We start from the raw sequence: 21974 nt of genomic DNA, 5'->3' as shown, positions 1-21974 counted from the left end.
CTAATCCAATCTTAAATCCTAAACCTAATTGTAATCTAACTTAAATCTAACCTAGCTAATCTTAAACCTTGCCCTAATTTTAAATCTAACGTAAATCTAAATCTAACCTAATCTTAATTTAACGTAAATCTAAATCTAACCTAATCTTAAACTCAACATAAACATAAATCTAAATGTAATCTAATCTAATTTAAATCTTAACCTAATCTTAAGTCTAACGTAGTTTTAAATTTAGCATAAATTTTAAATATAATCTAACTTAATTTTAGATCTTAATCTAGCCTAATTTTAATTAAATATAAATTTAAATCTAACCTAATCCTAAATCTTAATATAACATTTCATTTCATATTTTCTCTATTTTTTTTATCTATCTCTCTCTCTCTTTGTTTTCTCCCCTTACCTCTCTCTTTTCGTCTTGTCTCTCCCCCTCTCTCTCTCTTTGTTTTTTTTTCTCTCTCTCTCTCTCTCCCTCTTTCTCTTTCTCTTTGTTCTCTCTCTCTCTCAATGTGTGTGTATACATTCTTTGTTTATGCATGTGTGTGTGTATGTGTTTTTTGTTTATACATGTGTGTACTCTCTCTCTCTCTCTCTCTCTCTCTCTCTCTCTCTCTCAAAGACACAATGTGTATGTGTGTGTGTGTGTGTGAGAGAGAGAGAGAGAGGGAGAGAGAGAAAGAGGGGAAGGGAACATGAGAGAGAGGAGAGGGAAGGAGAATACGTGACTCTCCTTCCTCTCCTTGTGTGTGTGTGTGTGTGGGGGGGAGGGGAGAGGAGAGAAGAAAGAGAGAGAGAGAGAGAGAGAGAGAGAGAGAGAGAGAGGGAAAGCGCGGGTTACCTCTTTTGCTTGAGCGCCAAAAACTCAGATCTGAGATCTAAGTTTCTGGCGCTCTTGGTTTATTTTTTACCCCTGTCGGCGTCGCTAGAGTGTCGCTATGGGCGTCGCTATAGGCATCGTTATGTAACAAAGAAAATAGCGATGCTCATAGCGACACCGTGGATTTTCACTTTGAGCTTCTCACTGTGAGCGTCGCTAATGTGAAGTACCTCTTGTAGTGGCCATGAATCAAAAGAGTGATGAAGAAATAAATCCTTATGTAAACCCAGTTGAAATAGATGACAAGTCCATTAGACAACACGAATATGTATGAAAGTTAAAAGAGAAAATTTGAAAGCAAAGAAATTGCATGAGCAAGCAGCTATGGAAGTAGAGCTTTCTCAAGCTTAGGAACAACTAAAACAACACAAGTAAAGAGAAATAGTAGTAGTAGAATAACATAGATCCTCTACTATCAATTTGGAGGATCACTATTGGTTGATAATGTTCTAGAACCATTAGATGCTTTATTGCAAGCCTAAAAGGCCATACTAAAGTCTAATTAAACTTTAGAGAAAACATGGTTGACCTATCCACATCTTGACATAGAGAGACAAAGGTTAAAAATGTGTAGAAATCTGTTTGTGATAGAGCAAGCCTTGATTGAACTTGTGCCATCCATCCCATCTTCGTGACAAAAAACCAAAAGATTAAACTTAAAACAACTAAGGAGAATAATTTTGAAACTTTGCCTTAAACTAAACTCAAAATAAGCATTCAACTAGATGATGCATAGTGTGTTAAGTATGGAGCCTGATTTATCCTTGTAATTTTCTTTAGTAAAAGCGCACATTTGTAAGGCCCCCATTATGAGGAGAAGCCATCGTGCGTGAAGGAAAATCACTCACCGGAAACCAAAATTTTCACGGACAAGAATCGGGGTCAACTTTAAAGGCCTTGGGGGCGGAGGCCCCCAAGACTTTTTTTCGCCGGAATATTCTTTTTTGCCGGAATATTATGGCCGGACGGCGTCCGGAAAGTGGTCGGAAAACAACCGGTCAGTTGGCCGGTGGTCGGTAGTCAATGGCCGATGGCCGGTGGTCGGAAGTCAATGGCTGGTGGCCGAATTCAAAAGCGGACTTGTCTTCTCAAGGGCGGCCACACATGGGCGGATTGGAGGGTCCGATTTGGACTTATTCGCACAAGGGCGGCTACACATGGCTGTCTCTCATAAGAGAGGGCAGCCCATTTGGCCTATAAAAGGAGGCCATTTCTACACACATTTCATAGTGTGAAGTTGATGCAACAAGGTGAGTGTGAGGTGGTGAGAGTGAAGCAAGGCGGGAGCTCCATTAAGGGTATAATCCCTTTGTAAACTACTTCTTGTTTTGAAGTACTAAAGCCATTGAGTGGCTGCTTTCCCGTGGACATAGCCCACATTGGGTGAACCACGTATATCGTGTGTACTCTCTCTCTGTCTCTCTCTCTCTCTGTCTACTCTATAATCTCGTGTATATAAATCTGTCTCTCTCCATTAAGTAATCTACTCAATTATCTATTTAGCTACGTCTTATTTCCTAACAACTGGTATCAGAGCAAGGTTTGCTCGTAGCTAAATTATCTCAAGGAAAGGATTCCTTGAATTGAGTGGGAGTTATGGCGGAGGAAGGGAAGCTCAAGATTGAGAAGTTCAACGGCAAAAACTACCAACATTGGAAGATGCAGATTGAAGACTATCTCTACCAGAAGGACCTCTATTTGCCACTAGGCGGTCTTGCGAAGAAGCTCGCAACAATGGCAGATGAAGCATGGAAAATCCTTGATCGAAAGGCACTGGGAACAATCTGGTTAAGCTTGGCGTCAACGGTGGCCTTCAATGTTTCGGAGATGAAGACCGCGGAGGACTTGATGAAGTCACTTGACGACTTCTACGAGAAACCATCGGCATCCAATAAGGTATTTCTTATGAAGCGCTTGTTCAATCTAAAGATGGCAGAGAATGGTTCAGTTGCAGAACACCTAAATGACTTTAACACAAACATAAGTCAACTTTGATCAGTGAAAATCAATTTCGATGACGAAGTGCGAGCTCTCCTTATACTATCATCTCTACCGGATAGTTGGGACAGCCTTGTGATGGCTGTAAGTAATTCTATCTCTGGCACAAATACTCTTAAGTTTGATGATGTTGTGGGTGTTCTCCTAAGCGAGGAAATGCAAAGGAGAAGCACAGGAGAATCATCAAGTGCTGCACTATCAGTGGAAACAAGAGGAAGGCTTAAGGAGAGGTTCAAAAACCAAAAGGGTCGTGATCGCTCAAGGCGGAGCAAGTCACGCACAAAGTCAGTTCTTGAATGTTGAAACTGCGGCAAGAAGGGCCACGTCAAGAAGGATTGCTGGTCCAAGAAGAAGAAGGAGACAGAGTCTCAAGAAAACAAGCCAACATCGGAGGCCAATGTGGCAGGTAAAGTAGAGCAAGATGCTCGAATTCTCTCATTAGATAGTGTGTCTAATTCCTGGATAGTAGATTCCGGGGCTTCATTCCATGCGACACCACACAAGCAACATTTCCAAGACTACACCAAAGGTAATTATGGGTATGTATACTTGGGAGATGATGAAGCTTGTGAGATTGTCGGCAAAGGTACAGTTTCTGTCAAAACTGCTAACGAAAATGAATGGAAGCTTAAAGATGTTAGGCATGTTCCTTCTCTTCGCAAAAAATTGATCTCTACAGGACAATTGGACGATGAAGGTCACAACATTGCATTCGGAAACAAACGGTGAAAGATCTCAAAGGGATCTTTGGTGGTTTCCAAGGGTGAAAAAGTCGGTACACTTTACTTGTGTACTGTTAGCACGCAACCTTCAGCTTGTGCAGCAACTACAGAAGTTGACAGTGCGGTGTGGCACTACCGACTTGGGCATATGAGTGCCAAAGGAATGCAAATCCTTCAAACAAAGAAGCTTCTACCAGGTTTGAAATAAGTGGACTTAGAGTTCTGTGAAGATTGTGTTTATGGTAAACAAAAGAGGGTAAAATTTCAAAAATCAGGAAATGAAAGAAAAAATAAAAAACTTGAGTTGGTTCATTCTGATGTTTGGGGTCCTGCAAGTACACCATCACTTGGTGGCTCGTTGTACTATGTAACATTCATAGACGATGCGACTAGAAAAACATGGGTTTATGTCATGAAGAATAAATCCGATGTATTTTTCATATTTCAAAGGTGGACAGCCTTTGTGGAGAATGAAACAGGTACCAAGGTTAAATGCCTCAGATCCGACAATGGAGGCGAATATTGCAGCCAAGCTTTTGAAAGCTTTTGTGCTAGCAATGGAATTCGGAGGCAAAGGACAACCCCAAGGACACCTCAACAAAATGGGATTTCAGAAAGGATGAACAGGACAATCATGGAACGAGCACGAAGCATGCGGCTACATGCAGGCCTACCGCTTGAGCTTTGGGCGGAAGCTGTAAGTACGTCTGTGTACTTAATCAATCGGTCACCCCCAACGGCATTGGATGGGGGAGTTCCAGAAGAGGCATGGACAGGTAAACCGGTGAATTATGCATTTCTCAAAGTGTTTGGGTGTGAGGCTTTCATGCACATAGATAGAAGCCTAAGATCAAAGTTAGATGCAAAGTCCAAAAAGTGTTTCTTCATTGGCTATGGAGAAGGAGACTTTGGGTATCGCCTATGGAATCCTGAAGATGGTAAAATCTTAAGGAGTAGGGATGTAATTTTTAACGAACAAAATATATGTACAAAGATTACTTGGAAAGAAAACAAACAAAAGAAACAAGTGATGAGTACATGGAGCTTGAGGACGGTGAAGACTCAAGGACTACAAACGGTGACAATGTGCAACAACGTCAACCAAATGAGGAGCCTCAACCTATTCCCGAAGATCTACAAGAGCAAGTAGACCTCCAGAAAGGTTTGTTCCTTCCTTCAACCATCTCTTGATCTCAGATTCTGGAGAGCCGGAATCATATGAAGAAGCTATGCAACATGAATCCAAAGAAGAATGGACGAAGAGCATGCAAGTGGAGATGGACTCACTACATCGCAACCAAACATGGGAGTTGGTTGAGTTGCCTAAAGGTAAGCGGGCACTTCAAAACAAATGGGTGTACAAGCTAAAGGAAGAAGAAGGTGGGAAGAAAAGGTACAAGTCTAGGCTTGTGGTAAAAGGTTTTTCTCAAAAGAAAGGTATTGACTTCAATGAAATATTTTCTCCTGTTGTAAAAATGGACTCAATTAGGCTTGTCTTAAGCCTTGTGGCTGCTCATGATCTAAATCTCGAGAAATGGATGTAAATACGGCATTCCCTCACGGTGACCTAGAGGAGGAAATCTACATGCTTCAACCATAGGGGTATGAAGTAAAAGGTACGGAGAAAATGGTTTGCAGATTAAAGAAGAGCTTGTATGGTTTAAAGCAAGCATCAAGACAATGGTACTTGAAGTTTGATCGATGAATGTTGGATCATGGATTCACAAGATGCAACTCGGATCACTGCTTCTACACGGAGAATTTGGGAGATGGGAAATTCATCATCCTAATGTTGTATGTTGATGACATGTTGATTGCAAGTGCTAACATGGAGGACATCAAATACCTAAAAGAGGAGCTGTCCAAATCTTTTTCAATGAAAGATTTAGGTGTTGCAAAGAGGATACTTGGTATGAAAATATCAAGGGACAGGACGAAGAAGACAATAAAGCTATCTCAAGAAGATTACATCAAGAAGGTACTAGAAAGGTTTGCAATGCAAAATGCAAAACCAGTTTCTACACCTTTGGCTGGTCATTTTAAACTAACGAAGGATATGTGTCCAAAGACACAAGAGGAGATAGCCTATATGTCTAAAGTTCCATATGCTGCAGCGGTAGGTTCTCTAATGTATGCTATGGTCTGGACACGGCCAGACATTGCACATGCAGTGGGAGTTGTGAGTAGGTTCATGGACAACCCAGGTAAAGAGCATTGGCAAGCTGTGAAGTGGATACTTAGGTATCTAAAAGGGACAACAACAAATGCTTTGTATTTTGGAGGAACTGATATTTTTCTAGAAGGGTATGCTGATGCAGATATGGCAGGTGACAAAGATACTCAAAGGAGCACTACTGGCTATGTGTTCACGATTGGAGGCACAACAGTAAGTTGGGCTTCAAAGCTGCAGAAAGTGGTTTCACTTTCTACCACCGAAGTAGAGTATGTAGCAATGACGGAGGCAAGCAAAGAAATTCTGTGGCTTCACAGATTCTTAGAAGAGCTTGGATTCAAACAAGACAATTGTGTCTTGTACAGTGATATCCAAAGCGCTATCCATCTTGCGAAGAACTCAGCCTTTCATTCAAGGACAAAGCACATTGAGGTGAGATATCACTTCATACGCACTCTTTTGGAAGAGGGACAACTAAAGCTAGGAAAGGTGCATACAAGTGAAAATCCTGCAGACATGTTTACAAAGGTGGTCAACAAGGAGAAGTTGAGCTTTAATTGGAATTCAAGGATAAGAAGCCAGAATGGAAAGCAGTCACAGGTTTGGTTTGGAGATCAGTCTCCAAGTGGGAGATTGTTAAGTATGGAGCCTGATTTACCCTTGTAATTTTCTGTGGTAAAAGCGCACATTTGTAAGGCCCCCATTATGAGGAAAAGCCATCGTGCGTGAAGGAAAATCACTCACCGGAAACCAAAACTTTCACGGACAAGAATCAGGGGCAACTTTAAAGGCCTCGGGGGCAGAGGCCCCCGAGACTTTTTTTCGCCGGAATATTTTTCTTTTTCGCCGGAATATTATGGCCGGACGGCGGCGGAAAGTGGTCAAAAAACAACCGATCGGTTGGCCGGTGGCCGGTAGTCCCGATGGCCGGTGGCCGGTGGCCGAATTCAAAAGCGGACTTGTCTTCTCAAGGGCGGCCACACATGGGCGGATTGGAGGGTTCGATTTGGACTTATTCGCACAAGGGCGGCTACACATGGCTGTCTCTCATAAGAGAGGGCAGCCCTTTTGGCCTATAAAAGGAGGCCATTTCTACACACATTTCATAGTGTGAAGTTGATGCAACAAGGTGAGTGTGAGGTGGTGAGAGTGAAGCAAGGCGGGAGCTCCATTAAGGGTATAATCCCTTTGTAAACTACTTCTTGTTTTGAAGTACTAAAGCCATTGAGTGGCTGCTTTCCCGTGGACGTAGCCCACATTGGGTGAACCACGTATATCTTGTGTACTCTCTCTCTCTCTCTCTCTACTCTATAATCTCGTGTATATAAATCTGTCTCTCTCCATTAAGTAATCTACTCAATTATCTATTTAGCTACGTCTTATTTCCTAACATAGTGGCTAGCACCACAAATGATACAAGATCTCATTTTATGGCATATATCCTAGAGATAGAGGAGCCATGACCAAATGAGTTATGGAAATCAATTAGGAATGTGAAGGAAGGAAGTGTAGTTTAGAGATCTCCTCCCATTACAAAGATAACCTTAGGGCATGAACACTAAAAATTGGAGTCCTAGTTACATTATGGTGACATTACTTACATATGTGGTTTTTATAGCGAGCAAACTACACACATTGAATATCTACCATCATATATGAGAGAGCATGAAGATAAATTAGAATTGAGAGTTTTAATATCACAATGAAAATAAATGCCATGAATGGTTTACTCAAGTAATTTGTAGGATTTGTGGTCTACTCCAATTCAATGTTTGATAACCTTAGCATGGTTGCTAAGACTTATGCCACATGTGTGGGTTGAAGTGGATGTAAACTTGGAAAATGTGGGTATCAAATTTTCAGTCAAGGACATAGAATTAGAGACAATGGAATTAAAAAACATTGAGAAAAACATAGAGCCAATACATGTCAACAAAGAGTGATTGTTGTGAGAGCAAGGAAGGAAACACAACCTCTGGAATACAAAGATTTGAAAGCCTAATCTATCCTTGATAGTGGAGTACGTGTAGCCATTCCTATAAAGTAACTTCAAAAAAAGGAAAAAACTAACTCTATGTAATAAAATCTAATATCTAACCACCCCAAATGATTTTCTCACATTAAACTGATCGTTTAATGTGGAAGAATAAACGGGAACAAGGGTTAGGATATAGACATGTGCTTATAGATCTATCTCAACATGTAGCCAATGGTAAAGGGGCCCAAATGAGAGATGGTCTATCAAAGAGCAAGGCTAACCAATGGAGCATAAATACCTTAGGGTTAGCTTCATTGAAGACCTCCAATAGTTAGTATAAAAATTCCTTTGACCATAGGTAAGCTAGGGTTGTGCTTGAGGTGGGAACCCGGCCCAAGCTTGAGGTGCTTGTCATGCCTGATGACTGAGATGCTTGAAGTGCTTGATGATTGAGATGCTTGACGTGTTTGTCATGCTTGAGATGCTAGGATTGTACTTGAGGTGAGAACCCAACCCAAGCTTGAGGGGCTTAAGGGCCAAGCTTGTGGTGAGAACTAGGCCCAAGGTTGAGGGGCTTGAGGTGGCACAAAAGTCAAATCAAATCCTGACAAGGAGGGGAGAGCCATGCAAGAAGGGGGGGTGGTTTCTTGACCAATCTCTCTCCCAAAGGGCACCCCTTGCCCAAGAGGCAAGTAGGACACATTTCAAGCCCCTAGCTAGGCTACCCTCATTATGGTGTGCTTGAAGCCTATTGCTTGGCCTTCCAAGGGGTCTAATGATAATTTAGTGGATTTAATTAATTGTTTTAGCATTTATCAAGCCCTTTATCTCTCAAAGGGGAAAGGGGGACACTTGTCCCAAGGCTACCCTTGTTGCTTGGTATGACTCTTGGTTGTGATTGGCTAGGCCTAGAGGGGTCCAATGAGCTTCAAGCATGAGCTACAAGGGGGTCAACCAAAGCAAGTAGGGGGACTTCTTGAGGGTATACTCTCCATACACAATCTCATTGCGTAAAGTGCAAAGTGCAAGATCTCCCTCTCCTTATCAAAGCAAGTAGAGACGTTGAGAGCCTACACCAACACTTCTAGCTATGTAATGCAAATCCAACCAAGAGCTATGCTTCAATTCTTAAGCTTGCCATCTTCTCCATCTTCATTACTATGCTATTATGTATGCTATCAAGAAGAGTGATGATAAGTGAGGAACTAATGCTTTCTCCTATGAAATTTTTCTTCTTCCTCTTCCCTACCCTCATTACCTGCTAGCTCTCTCCACCGTCGAAGGTGTTTGAGGTCTTGGGACTGAGGCTTGGGATAGTTAATGCTTTCCACAAAGTTTATGTTATGCTCATGAGGCATGAAGCTTTACATCTTTATTGCATCACCTGGGTCACAAGGAACACAAAGATTGTATTGTAACAAGTCTCTCTTGATGGGAGAAACTATAATACAAATGTCTATTGGAGGGGGACCGCCGGCTCCACATAATCCGGTCCTCAACTATTGTCATGTTCTCTAAATTCTCTCTCTTGCAAAATTATTGTTCATGCCAAGTTAGCTAAATGCTATGTTTATGTTGCTACCATCAATTATGTTCACCCTCTAAGCTCACAAAGTAATTTCACAAAAGTACTCTCTCTAATTTCCACTACTCTCAAAGTTAAAAGTCCAATTCCATTACATTGGTATCAGAGCATTTGGTTTTTTTTTCTTGCTTAAGAAGAGATGTCCTTAAGTAGCCTATAAATGGGTGATTTTGTTAATTATATTAGGGTAATTGGGGCTGGGATCTATTATCAGTTTTGTTGAGACCACTATATGGCACACACCTTGAGAGCTTTGGACTTGATAATGGGGTCTTTTTAGACTTGCCTATGGCTTTACCATTATTGACCCATAAGAATTCCAAAAGGAGCTAGCCCTCAGCAATTCTAGGGGGATATTTCCAAGCGAAAATTTTTGGTGAGTAATTTTTAGGAATCAAGTGAGCAAATTCCTTAAAAGATTCTCTCTTCATCCTTCTCTATCTCTCTCATGCAATTTTTCTAGTCTCCACTCCTTTTTTCTCTCTCTATCTCTGAGAGAGAGAGAGAGAGAGAGAGAGAGAGAGAGAGAGAGAGAGAGAGAGAGAGAGAGAGAGAGAGAGAGAGAGAGAGAGCGAGAGAGAGAGATAGGCAATGAGGTATTAGGGAGGTTGAGATATGGACAAAGATATGCCACCTTTCAAATTGTTTCAAAAACAGCAGGACAAGGGTACTTGAAACAAGAACATCCTTTAATCATAGAAAGGTTACATTTTCTTGCACTTGCACTTGCACTACATAGGCAAAAAGTGTTCATCTTCTGGAAGGCCCAATTTTAGGAGTAGTAGTGCTTCCCTCGAATGGAAACAGAAGATTCACCACATTCCCTAGCTGCTGCGGTCATTTGCTCCTCATCCTCCTTTGTGATGAGCTCGATCTTCTTCCAGTAAGAGAAAATAAATTGTCCCTTATCGTTCAAGCTGAGCAAGGTCTACATATTGAGTTATGTGCGGTAATGATAGAGGCGATACACATTGATTGTTGCCTTCAAAGCCTCGCTAAACTAGTCAGCTCCATACAACACCTCTTTGTTGAGAATGTCTTCCATGGCATCCCACGCACACTTGATTCTATTCTCAAGATTGCCGAACATCATGAAAAGTAAGAGAAGGGCACTACGGTAGCCAGTGAACGCTTTCACAAAAATGATTCAAGCAATGCCAATTTATAGCAATTATGGGAACATTATATTATTACTTTATTCACAATGTGACACATAAACAACCACTTTACAAATTTGAAAAAAACTTCAAAACTATGTACCGAAATGTGGCCATCATAAGATAAAATTAGAACCTGGTAGAGTTGTCCATTTTGTGAATTGACATACAAATAGTGAGAAACATCAAATGCTATGCATCCATGCCTGGATTGGTACGGCCTTGGCTCAGTGCCCTGAAGATATCAGCATCTGCCAGAAGTGGTTGATGGATAAACATGTTCTCATTTGGGCTTAACCCTAGCACACGCAGATAAATAAAATACAAACGTTTACCTGCAAGATATGGTTTTTTCTTTGACACCCGTTCCATAATGGCTGGACATGTGCACAATGGTTGGTTGCAAATACAAATGTTGTACAACCTGACATGATCATCTTCACTTTTGTTCTCTACTTTGAAGACCTCATGAACACCATCTGCCGCACATATCTCTTCTACGACCTTGGCTCTCATCACTAGCCCTAAATTGATCTTGAGAGCAGCGTCCTCGGAAATGGAAGTCCGATACCGTACACGCACACCATCTCACATTGTGGCTCGTGCACTGCCTTTAGGAGTGGATGTATCTTTTGACTTGAAAGGAGAGTTGGTCATATTTTGTGCAAGAACAACCGGAATTACATTAGAGGTTCCTCCTTCTATCCTGAACTCCACTTGATACCCTACTTCATCCAATATTTACACCTCATCCTCATATAGGTTGGTGCCCACATGCACAGGACAAGTGTGTGGTGGATGTTGAGGCTGCCACTCAAATGTTCTGGTCTACTATGTGGCAATGCAAGACATGATCCGAACAAAGCCAAAACCATTGGCGCATCACACCATTCGGATGCTTTTAATATCCTTCAAAAGATGGGGCGGTATACCAAGGCTTGAACATGCAATACTGCTTCCACACCTTCATCCTCCTCTTGGCGTGCCGCTACATGTGACTCTACTACCTTGTGGAGTTTGGAATATGGACCACATTGCCTCCTTGACCTTGTGTTCCACTACATACTGCCCACCCAAAACTATACTTTGTTTTGGGTTTTGTGATATCCCTTCTTGTGCAAAGTTGATCTTCTCGTAGTCTATTTGCACATCTAGAGATTGAAATGAGTCAGCCTTTGTTGAGGATACCTTCTGTAGTATCATGTTGTGAAATTGGTGTGTTTGATCTATTGTGAGCATATTTCGTTGTGTATACTCTGTGATGTACATCTCAAGGTCCTCATCTGTCAGTATCAAATTTTTAAGTTTGCACTCAAGATAGTATGACCTGGACGTGTTCTCCGGTGAGAGTAGCTGGGATTCATTTCTAAAGGTGATGCTATTTAGCAGCACGTTGTAGAAGAAATCCTCCGGATGATGCCCTGGGTGGAAGCCAGTCGGTGTTGCCGCTCCAGCGATTGGCCGTAGGTGTTCGCCTCTGAAATACTTTTTTTCCCTTTTTTTACCTTCGTCACTGTGTAATTCTTGTGGAAGTTGTAGAACGTAATATTCTCCAGACTTTGTGGTCGTGCACAGTATAGATCGACAGGGTGCAGCACGACATCATTGTTGTGAGAAATGATTCGTTGTCGTAGTGTGCCGGGGTGATGAGTCGACGTATTGGATGGTGTCACTCTTTAAAATGATTGGGATTTGCAAACAATTTAATGCCACTTCTGTTGCTCAGATAGGCTTCGACAGTAAAGAGACTGAGATCAGCTCCAATTTCAAAATGTCAAGGTCACCTAGGCCTAAGCGCTCTGCATCTTCTGAGCGATGTTGAGATGGCCCATATGTTCAGTTTTGAGTGCATACTTCAGGAGGTAGTAGGACAACGATGAATTGGTGACCCGCTGTATATTCATATGTGCACCCCATAGCAGAAGCAGTGTGGGGTGGTACGGTACGACATTTTGTCTTCATGTCGGGGCCTGAAGTATTGCCATCTGTAATTTTTTTCGTTGAAGACTAGGTTTGGATTTTCCTGTGCATGAAATGGAAAACCGTGTTTACATACTCCATCTCTTTGACCGTGGTAACAACTTGTACAGCACTTGTGAAGTTGTTTCCTGTACGAGTTGTCGGAGGCGGCTCACTTCTGGCAAAACCACAGCGCTAGTTTCTGGCGGGATGTATGTAGTTATCTCACCAGATAGTTGCTCTTTGTCTTCTTCATGCATCCACAGTATGACATGAGCATGCAGTGATCCTCTATTTTGGACCTCATATCTAACCAAGTGGTGTTGCACACGGCCCAACACACCTTTTGCAAGTATATATTTGGACATAAGCATTTGGAACTTAGTGTGGAAGGTGAGGGCGCATTCAACTGGGCAGTTTGTCCAAGTGAAGGAGGCGTTCAAATGACGTGCAATTAGCTCGATCGTGTCAATCTCAGGCCATCTTGTGTCTGTGACCTCATCGGCAAGTGAAAGTCAAGAAGAAATCAGGCATTCTTCATTTGTCGTCCACCATTGCTATCAAGTCCTTTAGGTTCTTGCGGTGCCACGAGAAGGAGCCTGGCATGCTGGAAGGGGTGTTGTACCGAAGCACATGTCTCACAGTATCCTCGTCAGTTACTGTACGATTGGCCTTCTTGTAGTTGTCAATGTCCCTTTGCAACAAGCTAGTGTGTGTATTGTTAGCCAACATAAGAGCCTGCTTTAGTTGGTACATTATGAGCAGGTATGGCTTGTACAGGGTGTAAACGGAGAGCAGAGTCGATGCACGTATCTTTACATATATACTGAAGTTGATTTTACCATCATACTGGCCTTTCCCAAAAGGGAAAAGGAATGGAAATGCTACTGTCTCTATTGTGATGTCGTTCACGGATCCTGATGCGGCAGGCATGCCATTGGGCTTGAAAGTAATTGTTCTCTCTAGCAATTGTTGACAGCCACGGAGCTGCACAGAAGCAAATTCGTAAGTAACGCTAGCAGTGAATGCTCTTCTCATGATTGGTTCAACGATGTTTTCAATGATACCAAAAATCAAACTCGTGTGGAGTTGTGCCATCAGTGCAAAAGGTGCGTTGTCTTGTTGTTGTTGAATGATCTTGCTCACACTATCTTGAGTTATTATGCAAAGGCCAAGCTTCTTATTCGTCCGTTCAGCCATCAACATGTACTTCTGTAGTACGAAGTTGTTCTCAAGATTGAACGCAAGTATGTCTGCCACTTGTGATGTAGCTAGATCTTGCTCTGTGAAGGTTGTTCTATGCTCTTTACTCCATGATAGCAGAGGGTTATCTAATATTGAACGTCTGTCTAGTACTGTACCTCGTGCAATTGTTGTCACTGTTGAGATGGCGTTGACAGATATGTCTATGACGCTCAGTAGTTGTATGTGAAGCTGATTTCCGGTCAATATTCTTCTAGTGTAGTCTGGAAGTAAGGGCACACAATATCTGCGACGTGCGCTTGAGTTCTCACAAGCGGATCACTGCACCCATTGCATTCCTATTTGTGTAGCCTCTAAGTTGGATACCAGTAGACTGCTAGCAAACATTGCAATTGATGTCTCGTCTAGAGCTCGAGTACAATGAAAAGAGGCACTTCTTTGGATAAAAACTACACCACAAACAAAGCATATTCTTAAAGGTCTGAATGTTGTTTCTATTTTTGAACTCCGTCGGTGTACTAAATTGACAATATCAATCCATGATTGTGAGCATGGTAGAAATCTAGCCTTCTTCTTGATTGAAGTGTGATGTCTCGCTTTCGATCTGCTGAGGTATGTGTATCCTATGCTTCCCGTGATGGTCCATTGAAGGCTTCAGTCAGACTCAATCTTAATGGTTCAATGCGATCAGAACCTTGTGATATTTAGTTACTAGTCACGGCTAAGCAACGAACAGTTCAAGCGTTTGAAACGACTATGTACCTGGTGCTGGATTGTGTTGTTGTGGGGTTTTGGACTGAGAAGAGGCAAGCGATAGCTGATTTCTTGAATGTCCCTTGCAAAGAATAAGTACGAAGAGTCAAAAAAGTGATTGCACAATGCTGAAGGTTCTAAGAGTAATCTCATTATTTGTATGTGTTCTTTATCTCTTATGTTATAGAAAAAAAAAGAAAACGTGCTGGTGTCCCTACACGAGGGAGTTTGCACAGTCCTCCCCAATTTTTATAATACGAGGGAACATGCCATTCCCACGGCAGCATGCAATTTTCAGTGTGTTCCTTTTTACTGTGTCCTCAGTGTTCCAGATTAAAATGTGGCACTTCTTACTCACCGCACGTTGGAGTATGTCGTTGTTGCAAATGTAGAGGAGTTGTGTCCAAGATTCTCTTGATCTATCTGCAGTGAAACACGGTAGAGTTAGGCCATAAGTAGTTGCGCCTGCAGAAACGAGCTGAGTAAGGTAATTGAAGGTGGACATACACACATAGATGCTATGATTGCTATGGCGGGAAGGCGCAGAGGCTTTACTGCAGACGAAGGTCAATTCGAATATGGCGACGAGGCAAACAGTGACATTGTCGACCTTCTACTGCTAGAATGAATAGGGAGGAGCTTGGCGTATAGGATCTATGGTATTGAAAGAATGCTCTCGCTACAGTAGACGAGGTAGGCTTTTTTTCTATGAGCAAGAAGGCCTAGCTATTATCGTGAACACTACTGCCAGTTGTTCCAGTGAGACCCCTTTATCGTCAACATGCACACTCCCTGCTCGTGCAGAATAACTCCCCCCCCCCCCCCCTAGATTTGCACAAGGTAGACATGGTCTGAAAACATCAAATAAGTTATCCAAGCAAGATGCACTAGCAAGAAATGAAGATCTACAGGACAATTGACAGCATTGTGAAACACGTAATCACCAAGCAAACAATTAGAGCTGATAAGAGGTAATTGCTAGTAGTGTTGTGCGCAATGACTAGCCCTATTCCTCTAACGCCATCTGTGTACTCGATGGCCCTCGAGGTCCTCCAACTACTCTTACCGACAGCATGCAGTAGATCGTATTTCATCAACGCTAGTACCATATCGTGCAGCATCGCCAGAAACTCTGGAGCATGAATCAAAAACTTTGCAATTTTCTTCATGTTTCTGTCTAAGATGCTGTGAACAAATCTTGGAAATGGGAAAATTTTGGGGGTTTCAACTTGTTTGTCAAAACCATTTGTTTTGTTTTGAGGCATGAAGATTTCAGGGCTAAGAGGTGGGGTTTCTGTAATTACATTTAGAAGACTCGTGGTATCAGTCAGACTTGGTCTCATGAGGCTCTAGTTGTCATCTCTTACCTTGAGTGATCAGTATCCAGGAGGTTTCAACTTGTTTGCCAAAACCATTTGTTTTGTTTTGAGGCTTGAAGATTTCAGGGCTAAGAGGTGGGGTTTTCTGTAATTTCATTTAGAAGACTTGTGGTATTAGTCACACTTGGTCTCATGAGGATCTAGTTGTCATCTCTTACCTTGAGTGATCAGTATCTGGGAGGTCGAATGTATAAGCTGTCTTAATACGTTTTCCATTTTGATTTTTTACAAATTTATGATTGATATCAACAGCGTGTCTCAGGAGGTATCATACTTGCTAGTGAAGGCATCAATGGAAGCATTTGTGGGACTCAAAATATAGTCAAAAAGGTTTTGAAGCACATAGAGTCCGATGAACAATTGATGAAGTTGAGGCGGACTGAGTCGCCTGCTACCGATGAAGAAGAGGAGCTTCAACATGGTCATACGGTTGGGGTCATGTCAGGGGTAAGCTTAAAAATGAGGTGTGTAAACTACCTCTGTGGAGTCTCCTGCTCTTTTGAAAATTCCAGACTATTCGTTGTTTAACACAAGGTCTATAGGCTATATTGGCAGGAAGAGTATGCAAAGGCATATTATGCAAAGGCATATTATGCAAAGGCATATTATGCAAAGGCATATTAGAGGCAGACAGAGAAGAGAGAGAGCAGAGAGAGTCGAGTGGAGAGAGAGAGAGAGAGCAGAGAGAGAGAGAGAGAAGAGAGAGAGAGAGAGAGAGAGAGAGATGAGAGAGAGAGAGAAGTAAGAGAGACAGAGACAGAGAGAGAGAACCTGATGGTCACTGGTCTTCGTCTTGCCGAGAGTCGCCGTGAGTTGGGAGAGGAGAAGGCAATATCGTGAGTTGGGAGAGGCAATAGGCTCCGGATGTCAACCTGCCCCTGTTTACTTCATTTTGCTTGATGGCGCTGTTTGTTTTAGAGCTTTACAGAGAGCGGCGCAGCTTTTTACTTCGCAGCTTTTTATTTTGCTTGACGGCGCTGTTTTTATTAGAGCTTCACAGCGCCGAATTTTTTTTAGAGCTTTAGAGGGAGATCGGGTCAAGCCACGTGGGCTTTTGAGGGGCCAAGAAGCAAAAATCCGCCACTTCGCTAACGAAGTAATTAAGCTACAACAAGTGAAAGTGGTATTAATCTATGTCGTTTCCCCTTATAAAAAAACCAAACCACAACCAATGCAAAAGCCCTTCCTTCTATGTCACAAAGAGAACACAATACCAAGGTGTATTATTCATCTTCTGAGCAGTTCTACAACTGCATGTTCAGTATAAAAAAATACAAAATTAAGTTATTGATCTGATAGTCATGACAACCAGTTCAGACCTACCACAAGTATAGGTTAGGGAAGGAATCACCCCAGTAGGTGTATCTTACCCCAAAATGTCATTAAAAAAAACCCCAACTATTGTATGCGGCCTTAAATGGTGACTTTAGTCATTATGCAAAAATGTGAGCCCATTATCATCATCAAAAGCTTTATTAGGCACATATGTGAGGTCTGAGCATTGACCTTGGTATAAACTAAATGCCAAGAATCAACGTACAGTATAAAATAGCTACAGTACAGAGTTAGAAAAAAATAGTTGCTTTATAAAGCACGTGCCAACAATGGCAATAGAGATGAAATAAACCCACCATGACAACAGTGATGAAATAAACCATTGGTGTAAGGTTTCTAGTTTCTGAAACCTTAAAGATTGTATAAAGCTTAATCAAACTGATATGATTATTGAAAAAGCAATGTAAAAGCGTCCGACCGTGGCAAATATTGGTATTTTTGGAATCTTAAGCACAACAAAACCCGGGCTAGAAATTATCATAACAAAATTTCGATAAAATCTGGAAAAATTACGGGCTCTGAAAGATCACACTATGAATTTAATTAGTTAAGTAAAATTGGATGGTTTCAGTAATTATTATTAACAAAGACTTTCTTATCCTAAGGTTCTAGAAATTACTGATATTTTCAATTTTCATCATTAAAAATCAGTGAAAATCGATTCTGGAAGCTGAGGGGGGCTGTGTGGGGTAATGATGAACTCTCCCATACTAGATTTAGCATCAGGGGCGTTTTTTGACCTGCAGGGTTGCTTGGGATGCAAGTTACTACCATTTTTCAGTCTGTGAGTGCCCAGAAACCCATAAATATGACCTTTGCTTCACAATTTCAAACAGACTCGGAGCCTTGACACACTCTCTCTCATCTAGATAGATCGCTATGCACAAATCACTAGAGATTAAGCTCTAGTTGATTAACTTAAACGGTAATTAGCCTAATCCTTCTTAATTAGCAAGGCTAGATTAATCTATTTTCTTAATAAATTAAAGATTAGGCCTATGTATACTCATAAATACTCTCTTAATTAAATATTCTCTACTGATTTTTATAATTAGAGCTTGTAAATATTAAGCTAATTAATTATCCTATCATATTAGGACTGAAATTATCTAAATTAACCATAAATTAATGGGAAATATATTAATTAATTTTATATTAGGTTGAGGTAATTATCAGAGCTGCATTAGACAGTCATTAAGCTAAGAAAATTATCTTAAAATTTTTTGAGTAATTTTTATAATTAATTAGGCAGAATTACACTATTTTTAGAGAACGTTAAAGGGGAAAATAATCAAACTGATTCAAGATTCATTGAGTTATTTATCAGAGGTTAATTACATGATAGGAACCCATGATAATTATTTCAAGCTTAGATGATTAATTTATCTAAATACTTTTGCAGAAATACTCTATTTTTAGGACAAATTAAAAAAGGGAAATTAGTAAACTGGTTCCAATTGCTTTGAGTTATTTATCAGAGGTTAATTACATGTTAGATAATCTGTAATAATTATGTCAAGCTCAGATAATTAATTTACCATATTACGTTAGAACAAATACTATGTTTTTAGGACAAATTAAAAGGTAGAAATTAGTAGATTAATTCCAATTGCTTTATGTTATTTATCAAAGTTTAATTACATGTTAGGGAACCCATTAAAATTATTTCAAGCTCAGATAATTAATTTACCTAAATACTTTAGCAAAAATACTCTGTTTTTAAGACAAATTAAAAGGGGGAAATTAGTAAATTGATTCCAATTGCTTTGAGTTGTTTATCAGAGGTTAATCACATGTTAGGAAACCCGTGATAATTGTTTGAAGCTTAGATAATTAATATACCTAATTACTTTAGCAAAAATAATCTGTTTTTAGGACAAATTAAAAGAGGGAAATTAGTAAATTGATTCCAATTGCTTTGAGTTATTTATCAGAGGTTAATTATATGTTAAAAAAAGTGTGATAATTATTTCAAGATCGGATAATTAATTTACCTAATTACTTTAGCAAAACTACTCTTTTTTAGGACAAATTAAATAGTGGAAATTAGTAAATGGATTCAAATTGACTTGAGTTATTTAGTAGAGGCTAATTACATGTTAGAAAACTTGTGATAATTATTTCAAGCTCAGATAATTAATTTATCTAATTACTTTAGCAGAAACACTCTGTTTTTAGGATAAATTAAATAAGGAAAATAGGCAAATAGATTTAAAATGACTTGAGTTATTTATCGGATGTTAACTATATGTTATAAAACCCATGATAATTATGGGAATATTAGATAATTAATTTACCTAATTACTTCAGTAGAATTACTATATTTTTAGGATAAATTAAAAGGAAGAAATTATTAAACTAATTCAAAATGTCTTGAGTTATTTATCAAAGGTTAATTATACCTTATAAAACCTGTGATAATTATGTTACCTTCAGATAATTAGTTTATCTAATTACCCTAGTAAAATTACATTATTATTAAGGAAAAATAAAAGGGGGAATATAGTAAATTAACCCAAAAACCTTTGATATAAATATAAGAGGTAGAATACACCTTGGGGAATCCATGATAAATACCCCAACCTCAGATAAATAGTTTAGGTATTTATCTTCAATAAAAGTAACCGATTTTGCAAATAAAATAGACAAGAGTAAATGAATTTATCTAATTACCAAATGAATACCCGAGGTCCAAAATCACTATTGAAGGGTGGGGAAATTACCTCGGCATAAATGGATGGTATAATAAATTACTATCAGTAGAATTTGGCCTAAATTAGACCATAAGTATAGGAGGGAAAGGTTATAAATCAAATTTATGAAAATTCCTAATGATAGAACCTATTCAATTACAATTTAGGGTGAGTAATCCATTAGCCGATAGAAATTTATAATTTAAAGGTTAAAGGACTTCCCAAATTAAATGGTAATTATGGAAAATTACGTATAGCATAAATAAGTTACAAGAGGAATATCTCATCAAATTGACTATTAAAGATACCTACTTACTCCAAAAATCCTTATTTTTGGGTTAAAAAGGAAAAAGATGATTATTCAATTAAACTTCTAATGGATTCAGTCTTTTTATAAGGCGGGCTGACATGGCTCCAAAGAGAACCAGGGGAAATCCTCTTACCGAGGAAGAGGATGTTAGCAACAAAAGAAACAAGGCCACTAATGACCATGAGGCTCGGCCTAGCCATAGGCCAATAGAGGAAAGTCTACGGGCTCCTACCTCATAGCACATGGACGAGTAGTCCCAGGTGGATTTCTATTTTGTTCACTGAAAATCTTTTAAAAGTTCATTTTTAAGTTAGCCTTGCATACGTAAGGTTAGGAAGGATAAACTGGCTGAAAACGGAAGGTAACTTCTAATGTGCATTTGTTTCTAATGTAGGAAATAATTGTTTGGGTTAAAACTGGTTGAATTAGGAAAGATATGATTGATCATCCTTAAGACAGCTTGTCTCAAGACACCTCCGACTCCTTGGTATATTTTGATGAATAATGATGGATTTCTAGCCACGGATAAGTCGGTTACCCCATGAACGATGAGTTTCTACTCCGTGTTATGTCTTGATGTTTCTACATAAGTTAGGATACCGTTTTTTATCATAGGGGAGCCGCCGGTTGTATAGGCAACTAGTTTGGTGTATGGACACCCGGAACCTTGGGTGGGGGTTTATCCACTCCGGATTGTGAATAAGGAATGGGTGCCGTTTTTTCACCCTTATGTGGTCTTGAGACAAGAAGAGTACTAGTCATGGTTATTATGGACAATGTTTTGATTGACAGTACCCTGTCTTAAGTTTAAAGATGTTTGTTTTCTAAAAGAATGCTTTCAATGTTGTCTTTAACAATTGATTGAAGGAATAACTGTGACGGAAGTTAAAAGAAATCATTATTTTAAGTGTTAAAATAATGTGATAGTAACTAGAAAATAATTGAATCATGTGTGAGTGCGGGGTGGTAAGTGGGGATTGACTAAGGTTGTCAATCATGAACGGTTGGACCTGATTAGTCCGGTAACTATCCATCCCTGCGCACTAAAAACGTGTAGAAAACTTCTTCACTTGGACGAGGAGTCCACCAGCGGCTGTGCCCTCACATATGTTAGGGGGAAAAAAGCGTTGGTTGAGGATACCTTAGCCCAGTTTGTGGAAGTTATAGGGCCGAAATAGTTTTCTTTTTTGGGACTTTTAATACATTGTCCCGTTTCCGCTGCGAGACAGGACTAGGTCTTAAGGCTATAGACCCAAGCCATTGTCAATGGTAAAGGTCTATTCCTTGGATTTTTCTTGTTAGAGACTCTGATTTTTTATCAGACCTAGAGACCTGTCAAGGATCCCATCCCGATCTTGGTGTTGGCGGGTTGGGAATCTCACAATTGGTCTATGCGTCACCAAAAAAAAAACACATTTTTTTATTGTACAAAGTAATATACAAAACATAAGTGCCTAGATTTAGTGCAAAAACAAAACAGATTACAGTAATCCGTATGCAAACAAAAACTTCGACAAAGTGAATTACTTCATCAATGTGCCATAGTGTATGTTATCAACTTATCACCAAAACCAAGGAAGGTAATCACAGACCTGTCAGGGTTGCTCCATATATAAGCTCCATGTCAACTCAGTAAGCGGCAACAAATATCTTCCTCTCTTTCACATACACACGCGAATAAAAACCAAGGCTAAGTGAGGGGAAAAAAGCACCCTCACCTCTGAATGATCCGCCAGTGCGTTATTCCATATGGGAAGTAAATGCGGTTGCCTTAGTGGAGGCTAATTAGAGTATGATAGTTTAGGTTTTTGTGCAGGTGAGCTGAGACACCTGAGTGTAGGTAATGAGACAG

Source organism: Adiantum capillus-veneris, chromosome 27 (assembly GCF_014529385.1).
Source record: "Adiantum capillus-veneris isolate H3 chromosome 27, ASM1452938v2, whole genome shotgun sequence".
NCBI classification, from domain to species: Eukaryota; Viridiplantae; Streptophyta; class Polypodiopsida; order Polypodiales; family Pteridaceae; genus Adiantum; species Adiantum capillus-veneris.
This window is presented reverse-complemented; position numbering follows the sequence as displayed.